Source organism: Micromesistius poutassou, assembly GCF_964030765.1.
Source record: "Micromesistius poutassou genome assembly, chromosome: 14".
In the NCBI taxonomy this organism is placed as follows: Eukaryota; Metazoa; Chordata; class Actinopteri; order Gadiformes; family Gadidae; genus Micromesistius; species Micromesistius poutassou.
This window is the reverse complement of record NC_140284.1, coordinates 14,104,722-14,114,062: the sequence shown is the minus strand read 5'-3', so window position 1 is coordinate 14,114,062 and position 9,341 is coordinate 14,104,722. Positions and strand designations below refer to the sequence as shown.

Sequence of the window (9,341 nt, the reverse complement as noted above, 5' to 3'; positions counted from 1 at the left end):
GGTCCCAAGTCCACACGAGTCACCTCCGATGCATCCTCGGTAGAACGGCCTCATCGAGAACGCATCATACTTGGAATTGGAACAGTGCTTGGGCTACCACTGATGACGTTTATCGAGAACGCAAGTACACGAGAACGCGAATTGAGAAACGGCCATTATCTTTTTGACGCGGCGGTTGAAAAATCTAAATCACGCTCCTCCGCCCGTCACTTCACATGGGAACACGCAACGTGAATCCCCGCGGCCAGCCGACAGCATGAGCGGAAAGTATTTAAAGAGCATTTTTCAACAGCTCTGAGTCGCCAGTTGTGTTGATACATACTATTGATATACCCGAAAGAAGTCCAGACGGAGTCAACTGGAAAGCCCAAAAAATACATGACTGAGGTAAGAGTACAAAGTAGAGGAAACAAAAAAAAAGTTATATTCTGTTAACGTGAGTAGGCCTACATGTAGTCTACAGATAATTGGCCAGACATTCAGTCAGTGACAGACAGCTAGGGTACAAGGTAACAGCTTGCTAGATATGTTTACAACATTGCTAAAATTAGCTTTTAACTAGCTTTTAAAATTAACTAACAAAGTGTTTTCCTTACTTTCAGAATGAATGATTTAGAAGAGAAAGATGCGTTGGTAGTCAAGCAGGTGGATGCAGGCATAAAGTGCAGTTGGAACTGGTCATGGCTAAAATTAGATGCAAAAATTGAGGTCAGGGGAGCAGAGCACACATTCCCTTTAGTGGATGTCTTCAAAAAAATTAATAAAAAAGGTTTGGCAAGGTGTATTCTTTGCCACAAAGAAATTAATTATGCGAACAAGGGCAGCCATGCTTTGCTAGCACACTGCAAAACAGAAGAAACAAGAAGAAAGTCTACAATATAGCAACAACGCACAGTGTGGCCCCTAGCTTTCTACCTGAGTCTGAAGCATCCACCTCAGCTTTACAGCAAGGTCCTGAGAACATCAGACAGCGAAGTCAGGCAAAACTTCCCACACCCATTGTGAACCGCATAGCAAATGCAGAGGTAGGTAGGGTGACCATACGTCCGTATTTCCCGGGACATGTCCGTATTTCATGTCCTGTCCCGGGTGTCCCGGGTTATTTTTAGAAAGTGAGGAAATGTCCTGGTTTTTAAAATTACCTTCTTTGGACCATTACATTTACATGCACTAGGGCACTGCCCACGGCGCTGCGTGCGACGTAGCCTAATCCCCGCCCCTATGCTGTCAGCCCTATTAATCAGAACGTAGACAACGTGACTGTCAGTCATACGCAAGCAACATGCCGAAGCGCAAGTGCTCGTTTACCGACAAATTGCTAAAGAGTTTCCCGGCTTTCAGATCGGGTCGAGACAAATGCCTTGTGGAAGGCATTTGTGGAAGCCTTGTGCACAATGGAAGCCTTGTGCACAGTGTGCAAAGCAGGCACATATGTCTCGGTGTCCAATGGAGGTGCAAGAGATCTGAAAATCCACCTGGACACAGAGAAGCACAAAACAGCTGTCCGAGGCGAGGGTAGTGCTAGCTCGATCACACAGTACTTTCTCAGACCAGGGAACGAGGATGCAGTGAATGCAGCGGAGGCTGCATGGTCATTTCACACAGTGAAACACCACAACAGTTACAGATCCATGGACTGCACTAGTGCATTGCTCAAAAAGACCCTCCCCGATTCAGACACTGCTAAAAAGTTAAGTTGTGCCCGAACTAAGACCGAGGCTATTGTTGATAGTGTACTGGCACCGCATTCTGTAGAAGTGGCGCACGAAGCACTAAAAGACATCCCTTATTGTGGTGTAAGTACTGATGGGAGCAATCATGGTGTGGTGAAAATCTTCCCCATCATTATTCAGTATTTTGATTGGAAGGCGGGTGGTGTTCAGAGTAAACTAATTGAAGTGCAAGATACACCCAACGAGACTGCAACGACCATCGCCAATTACTTAATACAAACATTGACGAAAAACAATTTGGCCTCCAAATGAGTCGCATTTACCGGCGACAATTGCAACACCAATTTTGGTGGAACTCGGCGTGACGAAGGGGGAAATAATGTGTTTGCACATTTGAAGAGGCTGCTACAAAACAAAACATTGATTGGCGTGGGATGCCCAGCACATATCCTTAACAACTGTGTCCATCACGGGGCAGATAGGCTTAATGTGGACATTGAAAATATCATTTTCAAAATCTACCAGTACTTCCACATATACACTGTGCGCACAGAGTCCCTCAAAGAGTACTGCGATTTTGTGGATGTGGAATACAGGAGGATGCTGTCACACAGCAAGACCAGGTGGCTCTCTCTATTCCCAGGAATAGAGAGGATGCTGCAGATGTTCCCTGCTCTAAAAGCATTCTTTTTATCCCAAGAAAAGCCACCTGTGATGATCAAGGTTTTTTTTTGAAAACCCTTTTAGTGAGGTGTATTTGTGGCACATGCACTCCCTCATGTCCATCTTCCACTGCCACATTCAGGAGATGGAAAGGGAGGACAACTCCATCATGGAAATCAAGAAAATATTGAGCAGCATCCACAATGTTGTTATTGAACGGAAGACCAATAATTTCATGTCCCTGAAAGTCAAGGGACTGCTTGCCGCACACCGCAGAGAAGGACTTGGAGAGGGATGTGACAAGTTCATGGCGGATGTGCTAGGCATGTATAGCTCATGCTTGGAGTACCTGGAGAAATGGATGGCGCCCATGGAAGAATTCACACCTTTCATGTGGATGGACATGAGCGAGGCACCTAAGTGGGATGATGTGGAGGCCTGCATCAAGTACCTTGAGGAGAAAGGGGTGGCAATTGACGATGTGAAATGCTTTGACCAAGTGTCCAATTTAAAGAAATTTGTGGAAAGCTGCAGTGAGGATGAAGCATTCATGGGCCTGCAGGTGCACCAGAGGTGGGTCAAGTACTTCGAGAAGGCCAAAAGCATCGGATGCTACTCGGAGCTGCTGAGGATGGCACAGTTTGTCTTCGCACTTTCTCCACATAATGCAAATGTGGAGAGAGTGTTTTCACTGATGCAGAGCCAGTGGACAAAGGAGAGGAACCAGCTCTCAGTTCCATCTTTGAAAGGGATCCTATTTGTGCAATACAATCTCAAAGATATGTCATGCAAGGACTTTCACACGTACATGTTGGGCCACAAGACACTGCTGAAGAAGATCAGCTCTACAGCAAAATACAAATGGGCAAAGAAGGACGAGGAAGAAAAAACAGACGAAGAGGAGGACAAAACAGATGAAGAGGGAGACGAGGATTAAGCAGGGAAGTTACGATGGTGTGTTGATATTTATTATTATTTTTTGTATATTTTAAGTTATTTTTTCGAGTATACAAGAGGGTTTTTTTTGTATTATGCTCATTCGTTAATTTATTTTCTCCAATAGGCTACCTGATTGTAAATGAGCTCATTTGTTATTTATTTTAATTATTTTCAATGATTGTAAATCAGCTCATTTGAGTTATTGTTAACTTAAGTGAAGGATGTTAAGATGCGACATTATTTCTTTCATTGTGCTGTTCATTCATTACAGGAATTGTTGACTCAAGCATTTTGAATAAATACATTTTGAATAAAATTATCATTTGTTATTGGAGTTATTGTTATTGACTTTTACTGAAAAGCATTTTTAATAAACCAACTAAATATCTTGTTCTATCTATATAATATAATATACCGGTATAATTGAATAATAATAAAATACTATTAAAGCAGCAGCATCCTCCACATGACCGCCCACCCCCCAGCCCCCCCCCGCCCCGCCCCACCTTCAACCCCCCTGTAGGTAGGCCTATTAGTTCAGCACAGTAAGTGTCACTACTTGGGCATAAAATATACTACCTGCTTTTCTAATTTCATAATTTCTGTTCTAGGCCATGGTTCTTGGAGTGATAGCAGAGCATTCTCTCCCTTTTGCTATTGCTCCAGTAATTGTTGAGCTGGCCCAGAGTCTTGCTTTGGACAAAGTGGCTTTGCAGGGAATTAAGCTATCTCGAACAGCGGCAGCATACAAAATGGTTCATGGCCTAGGGCAAACCTTCTCTGAGCGGACCTTCTCCAACCTGAGAAGATTTCCCTTTTCCCTAAACTTGGACGAGAGAACATCGAACAACAACAAAAAGGTTGGTCTCATATTTAATTAAAGATACATTGCAATTAGTGCTGTCAAACAATTAAAATATTTAATTGCGATTAATCGCCTATTTGTATCTATTCTAGCCTAAATGTCCCTTGATTTCTTTTTGCCCCATGATTTTTTTCTCATTTGAATGCCCTTATCACACCCATTCTCTACACCTTTGTAATTCAGTGTATTTTTTCTAAAATATCGTAATTTCCCCGCACCCCTAGAACAGCATACACAAACATAATTGGAACTCATTTTATTGAAAACCAGTTAAATGATTTTAATGGGAAGTTACGCTGCAAGACATGTTCTGTTTGAATGAACAGTAACTTAACTGCGAGCTACATGTATAGTTTGTGGTGTTGTAGTTGTTGTTGGCCTAACAAACCACAACGTTTGTTAGGCCAAAAAGAGTTAATCTCGCGCTAAAAAAATTAATGCTGTTAAAATGGGTTTGCGTTAACGCCATTAATAACGCGTTAAACTGACAGCATTAATTGCAATATATTCTACTGTCTCAATTCTATTTGCACTAACTTCTAGTTTAAATCTTATATTATAATAATTGTACATTTGATTCACAACTTTTACATTTGGTTTGATTTGAAGATCCTCTCCATGCTCGTCAGCTACTATCATGATGACTTCAAGAAGGTGAGGGTGGAGCATTTGGGGTCCCTGGAGGTCGTAAAAGTGAACGCCGCTGCCTTGGAGAGGGTGCTCCGCGAGTTCTTCGACCAAAACAAAATACCATGGAAACATCTTGTAAGCATGCTTATGGACTCATGTTCGGTCATGAGGGGCAGCAAGACCGGCCTTGAAAAAAGGATCCTACAGCACTGTCCAGCCCTGCTTGATATTGATGGAGACTCGTGTCACCACATTCACAACGCAGCGAAGAAGTTTACAGAGCCCTTTGAATACTATCTTGAGCAGCTGTTCGATGATCTGCAGACAGACCATCAGTGGTGTCCTGATCAGGTAAAAAGAAATGGAAAGTTTTTAATTTATTCATTCATCAGATAACTGATTTTTTTTTACAAATCTATTTCATAATCTCTCTTTTTATCAGGTGATGTACCTCAAGGAGGTATGTCAAATTCTGAACATCCCTGCCTCCAACCCTTACCTTATTGCCACTCATATTAATGATTCTCTTTTCACAGGCATGACACAGCAAGGGAAAGACAGGAAGAAAAGGGTCTGTCGAAAGGTGTGGCCTGAGGAGACAACACTACTACAGCTCAGCGTTTACATGGGTGTATTGGCTATCCTGAAGGAATATGTCATGGTTTTCCAGGTAGGTGGTTACTTTTGTTACACATTACTAAAACTGTGTAACCAATGATGTTTAGGGTTAGTTTGTTTTACCTAAACAGGGTAGCCAGACGTTGGTGCACAAACTCCATGACAAGCAGTTTGAGCTGTTCCTGGCTTTTTTGGCTTGCTTCATAAAAGGGGAACACATCACTCAAGTGTCTCCCAGGGCTCTGGGAGAGATGGTGCTGGAGGTTCTATGTTGGACAGGAAGCAGACACATTCAGGACCAGGAATCCCAATCATGCGGTTAGTACCCTGCACTATAATAACATTTGATACTTCACTTTTTTTCCTAATTGTTTTTTTGAGATATATAGTAATTGTTTGTTTTGTGGTTTACTATGTTTCAGCTTCTAGAGCCATTCCTGGAACAAGTCAGAACATGCAGAAAAAACTTCCATTGTCCAGCCAGACACTGATTGCCCTGTCTTCTCTGGACCCACTTCTAAGAGGCCACTCACAGGCAACCATCCAGCTGAAGAGGTTGGGTGGAATGCTAGACCACCTTTTACCAGCTGTCAAGGACATCCACAAAGAAATCCTACGGTACAACATTGACCTTAACGTGCCCACATTCAAGGAGGGGGATAGCATGGTGGAGTGGTGGGGTCATGTCTTTGACAAAGGATCTAAGTACCCAGCCCTTGCATTGCAGTGCAATGGTCAAATGTGCCCTCTCCATCTTTCATGGACCCAGAGTCGAATCATCTTTCAGCCTAACTGTGCGTTCACACCAAAAGACACAATTTTCGCCTGTTCGCACGAAGCTGCGTATGTTGTCGTGCGAATCAGCGAAATCTGTCGCTGTGCTTAATGTGTGCTTATTTGTGTGCACTTAACGTGTCGCGGGGCGAATTTTTCGCGGAGCGTTTTGCCTGCCAACGGTCATTCATGCCAATTCATTCTCATCAACCATGGCCGAGATGTGTGTCTGTACCTGTTGTGGAAGAGGGAGAGACGTCGGAATGCCCGTCGTTTATGGGTTAATAATATAATCCGGAGGCACACACCGCTTTGTGCCGTGATATTAAATATATCGTATATATTATATGATATAGATATTTATATATTATATATAGATATAGAGCTCCGGGAGTCGCAAACGGCAACAATCACTTTCTCCTCCAAGCTGCGGTTCACTGAACGGTTGAACGGTGATTGGCTGTTTTACGTTACTTCACCCAGGGAGTGAACTGATTGGCTGTTACGTGACGTCACCCAGGGAGTGAACGCTGATTGGCTGTTTTACGTTACTTCACCCACGTTACCCACAGGGAGTGAACGCTGATTGGCTGTTTCAACGCGAATGCCGCGAAAAAGTTTAAATATTTCAACTGCGAAATCTGTCGCTCATTCGCGCGACAAAATCCACGTGAACGCGCCTGCCCGTCTTGGGGAAAACTGTCGCCCCGTCAATCAAATCTTGTCGCGGGTCCCGGCGACAAAAAGTTTTGCCCGATACGCGTCTCTACGTTCACTTAACATTGAAACGTGTCGCGGGGCGAAGTGCGGTGTGAACACACAGTTATGAATGAAATCCTTGACCCCAGAAGTGGAAACATGAAAGTATCAACATTCGGTGCCATCCAAACCGTGAAATACACCCTCCAGTCCAGGGAGAAGACGGCTGTGGAGCTGTTAAAAAGGGAGGATGTGAGGTACGGGGAGGTGGACCGCACACTTATGCTAGAAAGCAGAATATGCTAGAAAAGCAAAGGCAGCAGATCGAGTATGGCTGCCAAGCATCAGGCAGTGCTTCCTTGAGCAAAAGGCAGAAGGCTGAGGAAGAGAAGAGAGCAAGACTGAGGCATGCTGTAAAACAGCGAAAGCGGGCCCTTGAGACACTGGTCCAGGCCAAGAAGAAAAAGAAATAATGGCATACTGTTATGATATTTTAGTCCAGGAAAGGCCGCTGAGACAGGATCGCTTTTAACTCACTTTATTTGGTTAAGGTTTTGGTCTATTGTCTATCGTCTATGAAACAAAAGGAGAGGGATGGTATATAACACGCGCGGAGCGTCTCTAAGCTTGATATCAAGGATACGCCGCCGAGAGATTCTGCCTGCCTCTGTTCAGCTGTTGCTTTTTATAAACAGGTAAAAGTAGACTTCTTCTACGGCTCTAAAAACTTGCTCACTTCCTCTGTGTGTCCGTTGTTGCCCCTATGTGTAAATGTTGTAACTTTGTTAAATGTGCTCAGTACTGCCCTCTGAGGTTGTGTGAGAGTATTACCGCCTAATTTGTCAAATGTGCTCAGTGTTGCCCTCTGGTGATTGTGAGGGGAAATTACCTCTCAACTATGCTCGGTGCTGCTTCATGTGGCTATGTGAGAGTATTTCAGCTAAAATGTATCACAAGAGAATATTATGGCTGAAATATGTTACAATACTCCTATTGCCCTGTCCTCCCACCTCTTTTCATTTTTCTTGGAGAGTATTAACTTTGTAATAAGTTATTGGGGCTGCCCTTGCACATAATAAATTAATGTTTTGTTCATAATTGTCCGCAGTCCTGTAATTTTTTTTAGCTTGTGACTAACCCTAGTACATTAAAAATGTAAAAGAAAACTATACTATATACAGGGTTATACTATAGAGTATAACCCTGGAACCCCCTAGTGGGTCTGTGTTTTTCTCAGCTCACGCATCATTCTCACCTTTTTCACCCCAAGCCAGTTTGCATGCCTGAAAAGTATGTCCTGAACATGATTGTCTGTGACATAGCTGTAGTCATCCAGTGTCGTGTAGGACTTCAGGCTCTCTCGGGAATAGAGACTTGGTGTCTCGATCAGGTATGAATGGATGTCCGGCCACTGAAGTCGGGGCCACTTTTTCCTCATCAGTTATCCACTCAGCTGCCCCTAATGCGTATGGGTCATTAAGACGTATCCCATTCACTAATGTTAATTTATCCGCATAACCAATTTTATCACTCGCTGATAAACTGTTGTAGTAAGCTGACAACATCGCTAGTTAACACCGCAACTGCAAGTTAACCACACAGAGATAACCATGGCAACCAGTGAAACGTTTTTCTTTCTGCAGTCATGCTGCGCGCGCATCCGCCGTGTTGATAAACAAATAATCCCCCTATACATTATCCCTTACTTATTTTTGTATGAGCTGCCAGCCTGGCTTGGACAATGAATGAGGTATTAATACCAATACTCTTTGGCTGAGATGCAATGATGAGGCATCAGACAATCAAGTCGTTTTAGCCTGAATACATAGGCCTAGGTATAAAGCACCAGAGCAGGTTGGTAGTACCATGGACATACAGAGCGACAACCTGTAGAACTAAACGGATGTGGTAGGCTACACCACGGGATGCATCTGCAGACCACTACCACAAAAATAAAGGTAAGATGCAATATTTATTGCTTAAGATTTGCTGGTGCTGTGGTGAGGTGTGTTTTTTTGCACTCAAGTGGTCGGCTGTTTTAACTCTTGCAATTGATGTTAGCCATAGCCACCAAGTAGCCTAACTTATCCACGGTTTGCATTCGTACAGTGTTGGTATAGTGGAGTAATTAGTGGAATAATTGTGGTGGGGAGTGTATGAGTTTTGGTCAGAATGCCTGATGTAACAGCCAGCTCATGATGTGATGTGAGCGTTCAGCTGTGCAACAAATATCTTTTGCTTTTTCGACATTTGTAGTGCTGTGTGTAGCCACACATTTGCCCCTTCACAACTTAAACACGTAGTTAATTTGCTTTCCTAGCTCCTCTTTGTTTGTGTTGGTAGCTTAGTCATGTCATGTCACGTTGTCAACATTGGGTACATGGAGCACAACATAGTTGGTCATCCCTATGTTCCCCGGGTCCTATGTTCCCGGAGAGCGAATGTGTTTTTCGTAGGTGGAATCCGGAAGAATCATGAGG

The 9,341-nt window shown here is 43.4% G+C and overlaps 1 pseudogene across 1 annotated transcript; it reads left to right on the top strand.

Annotated features, from left to right (window-relative positions):
- Positions 1–603: 603 nt before the first annotated feature.
- LOC311358218 lies at positions 604–7,334 on the top strand (annotated as a pseudogene). The gene is made up of 7 exons: positions 604–1,025; positions 3,887–4,135; positions 4,750–5,121; positions 5,213–5,440; positions 5,520–5,706; positions 5,811–6,186; positions 6,986–7,334. The product of its transcript is annotated as an uncharacterized misc_RNA (transcript).
- Positions 7,335–9,341: the final 2,007 nt, after the last annotated feature.